This window comes from Morone saxatilis, unplaced genomic scaffold (genome assembly GCF_004916995.1).
Source record: "Morone saxatilis isolate NCDOM2014 unplaced genomic scaffold, NCSU_SB_2.0 Contig24, whole genome shotgun sequence".
Classification (NCBI taxonomy): Eukaryota; Metazoa; Chordata; class Actinopteri; family Moronidae; genus Morone; species Morone saxatilis.
Window position 1 is genome coordinate 26,596,800 of NW_023339807.1, and position 4,616 is coordinate 26,601,415.

Sequence of the window (4,616 nt, forward strand, 5' to 3'; positions counted from 1 at the left end):
ATTACTAATAAATTTCAATAATAATTACATCCCTCAAAAATAATAGTTACAACCTTACTTTTGTTGGCACCCCTATATTGACAAAGAGAACTGGATTTTAATCTAAGTCTGGATTTATTATGAGTTTATTCAGGGGAAGCACCTACAACCATAGAGCATTAGTTCTCATTAGTACCATTTACCCGCCAAGGTTTAGTTTGTCTGTTCTGGGCTATTGTAGAAACACAGTGGTTCAAAATGGCGGGATCTACAGAAGGGGACTTGCGGCATTTGTAGATAGGCTTGGAGAGTAACGGATTACTTGTAATTGAGTTACATAATCAGGATACCAAAAAAATGCATAATTGCATCAATACTTCTTATTGATATTTATTTTCTCTAGTCTTAATTTGCATATGTGGTGTTGAAGAAATCCAAAAGTAATGGAAAGTAATCCAGTTACTTTAATATTGTGATACTTGGATTAGGTTACGTACTATATTTTTAAAGTAACCCTCACAACCCTACAGTCTACAGTCTGTAGATACAAACGGCTCATTCCAAGGTACAGAGAACACAACAATTCAAAGAGGGCACCTCTACGTTTGTCTGCTGCCTCCATCCACAATTTCAAAAAAAACGAACTATCCCTTTTAGAGATCCATTCCTAATGTGTTTCCAGTGTAAGTGATTGGGGACAAAACCTAAAGTCCTTATGAATGATGATAATATGAGGCTTCAGCAGTCTGAGTTAATCAAGTGGATTTCCTCTTTGTGTTTCGTCCCTCCACCTAGTTGGGAAACAAAGAGGCTGCTGAAGCCTCATATTATCATCAGATAAACTCTGGAGTATATTTTTTGCTCAGAACCAGGACGGTGAATTTTGTCCCCAATCACTTACATGTCCAGCTTGAACAGAAGGAATAAGACTGCAAAGACTTATGGCTTGTGTTTGGATCTGTTTGGTTTGAGAAAGTATTGGCAGTTATGGCATTAGCTACGGGCGTGGTGTGTGTAATGACGTGTGTAAGGTCTCACTGATTACTATTAAAAACACAGCCTTACCACTTGTACAAAAGATCAACTTTATCTGCAATTTGGGTGAAACTGGATTATACTTAATGGAGAACATGTTGTCTGGTTGGACGTCCTCCAGCTTCTCTGCCTCAACTCCGCTAACTGCTACTGTAGCTGACGCTGAGCAACTGAATGGGGCTCAGCAGCCTCCCAGTGAACACAACCTCTTGTTGCTAAAGGAAGCTAACTGTCGCTAAGAGTAATGTTAGATGTCGTTGTTAGATGTAATTCTAACCAGCAAGGAGACTGAACATTTAGTTCATTTGACAAATGTAACACGAGTTTCGTAGTTCAAAACAAGAAATAAATAATAAACGGAATAAAGCATCTGACAGATACGAGCCCTGCTGCTCAACTCAGAGACACAATTCAACTGAAAACACTGGCTATAATCATCATCCTCTCAGAATTCGCTCTGCATTTACAAACACTCAGATGATACCATTGAGATCTGTCCTGTGTACTTTTTGACTCAGTTAATTGCACAGAATAGAGTGAGACCAGCAGTGAATGGGAGCTGTGCTTTCTCTGGAGCGAGGCAGGGCCGTTTCATACAGATGGAGCTCAGCGAGGGAGACGGAACAATCGGAGCAGCTGCAAGAACATAAGAAGCTGCGATGAAAATTGGCTTCAGGCTGCGCTGGATGAACAAACCACAGTAGCATCATAATGGGTTCTCTAATTGCAGTTCATCACGGCAAGAACTGCTTTCATCAGAAAATACTGGTGGGGGTGTGGTGATGCCTTCAGGTGTATGACTCAATCAGGTGGTAACACAGTTTGAAGGCTGATAAACGCTTAAAAATGTAACTTGTGTAGGAATGATTTGTAAATAAATTATAGGCAACAACCGTCAGTGCAGGATGTTAGGGATTTCTCTGTGACACTGTGGCAGCATCAAGTCCTCCAAATTGTTTGTCCATGAACAGGTAAGAGTTCTCTAATGTGACGTATGGCTTGTCAGCACCCTCCCAAATAATCATAAATCACAAGTCGGAAAAAAACGTTTTTATGATCCGACAGCGCTGTGATTAAGGTTTGGTTAAATTTAGACATAAACACAACCTTGTTAGGGATTGGACACCTGAACATTAAAGATTATACGAAATTGACTTGCTACTGGATGTCGCACTAGAGCATTGTCTTTCCAACAATAACCAACACTGGCATGGTCGAAATAAACCCTTAATTCCCAGAGTTAGAACAAATGCGGCCATCAAAGTCGGTCCACTAAAAGTTGTTTTCGGCACTGACAGGCTCAGATTACTCTACGTGTCTGACAGCATTATGTAAAGGATCCATAGACCTTCACCAAGTCTGGTTTGGTGAAAATATATTCTTAATTCACTAATGTAGACATGGAACAGACGGCTATGTAAACGAGCATGGGTTTTGATGGAATAGTTGCACCACAGAAGACAGCCATCAGCCATTTTAAGTGCAACAACAAAATGTTTAAAACCAAGATGGCTGATGGAAGAGCAGAAACGCTCAGGAATATCTTATCAGTCCTTCTATAGCAGGAGACCGTTGCAGGTAAATAAAATGTAGTAACAACAAGTAACAACTGAGGATTAATACAGTTACAATTTCCAAGTACTGATGAGAAAATAAAGTTACAAAAATTATAATTAGTCAAACAAAAACAATATTTTGTACAGATTATTTGAGTAACACAGCGTATTTATATTTGAATATATAAGATGTTGTTATAATTCATATATGAAAGGGTTAATGCATCTAGAATAACATCTTTTATACCCGCCAGTATTGCAGCTCAGTTGTCATCAGGCTACTTCCTGCTCTGCTTGTGAACGTCATGTCCAACAGACGCTCTTGTTGGTTAAATCCAACAATGACGTTGTTTTACGTACTGTTGAGCGGCAGTGGCACTGAACCTGGTGAATGCAGATGTGTTGTAATATTCCCAATCCATCAAACATGCTGAGAAGTGGCTGTCCATTAGTTAATGGAGCGGAAACAGCGGAGGGAGAAAGCTGTAATCGGATCTCCCTCTCGCTCCTATTCATGGTTTCTACAGTCCGCCTGCCTCCTTCCTCCCATGTCCTATTTGTCATGGATATAATCTCCAATGAAATCTTATTACTCCGCCTTCCACCCCCCCCGCCTCCCTATCTTTCTCTCATTCACGCCTTTTCCTTCTCTTTCACTCACACACACACACACACACACACACACTCTTCCTCCATATATATATAATTTTGTCGAGGACTGTGGACTATTAGCCTTCATTAATTATTAATATACATGAATAAGGATTCATTTCTTTGTGGAGGTAAAATTCACAGGTTCATGTGGAGAATAAGAATAAGAAGGTTATAAAGAGCTATAAAGATCAGCCAAGAGGTCGTTACTTCCTTTCATAAACAGTAAATGTGACCATGTATTTTGAATTAGAAGAAGCCAAATCCCACACCACAATGTGTTCAAACAGACAATAAACAAGCCTGTGAACAGGAAGTGAGCGAATGGACACGCTGTTGTTTGTCAAGAAATAGTTCTGCTGTGGAGGGTTATTCACATTTCATAAACAGGTTCATTAATGTTATTTAAAAACTCTTTAAAAGGTTTTTTCGGCCAGTCAAACACTATTGAACAATTATTGACATTTCTTTTGACAAATTCATGATTGAAAACCTGTTTGCAGCTCATTTATGATCAATGTGGTGACATACTTAGTTGGGTTGTCACTTTTAATCGGAAATCGAAAAATGTATTAATTTTCGAAGTGTAATGACTTCTTTCTAATTAAAAATGTACAGTAAACTATTAATGTTATATTGTCTACTACAAAAAGGAGGAGCAAAGAGCGAATGGGGCAAATTTCTTTGCATTTACTTTTTACGCAATTTACTCGCGCAAATAATTTGAATTCCATTTGGTGGGAACGCAGCACAATGCTTAGGTCGCTTGTTTGTAATAACCACATCTTCACTTATGAAACTAAGATACAGGACCTGCACATCAATATGTATTTCATATCCACAGATCGTTCTCAGATACGATCTGGGAGTGGTTGGCGTCCATGTTTCCACACTGTCTCCAGCACTGTTGCTGTGCCTGGGTTTCTTTACTCTTAACGTGGCGTGAAATGAAAAGACGGATAACATTTTTACAACCAAATTCCCTCCCGTTATTCACCAGGCTCAGTTTCATCATAGTTAAAATCATAAAACAAACAAAACAAGGGCCCTAATTTGCCAGAAACAAATCTGTGGGTTGACATCAGTACCTGTTGAACTCAGCTGGGTCTGTTTTATAGAATTAACTTTCAGGTCTGTTTTTAGGAGCCTGTTTTGGTCCTGAAAGCCAAAACCTGTTGCCTAGTAACCACCAGATTTATCCTGCCCACTGCTTATAAATGAAAGATTAGAAAAAGGCTGACAAATCTTATTATAACGTCTGTGCTCTTTCATCACACAGTCAGGTCAGACTCGGTTGAAGAGCAGGTAAACAGGTTCATCACACGGAGCAGCAGCAGTACGAATACACACGAACAACATGTTAGAAACCTCCAGTGCTTCAGTGTGTGTGTGTGT

General features: G+C 39.4%; 2 protein-coding genes across 2 annotated transcripts in view; both read left to right on the forward strand.

Moving 5' to 3' along the window:
* The window catches only part of LOC118336472, a 744,338-nt gene that overhangs the window by 682,958 nt on the left and 56,764 nt on the right, over positions 1 to 4,616 (forward strand). The window lies entirely within an intron of this gene.
* LOC118336553 (atrial natriuretic peptide receptor 1-like) overlaps positions 1 to 4,616 on the forward strand; it is a gene marked incomplete in the record, with an annotated part of 74,392 nt that overhangs the window by 56,743 nt on the left and 13,033 nt on the right.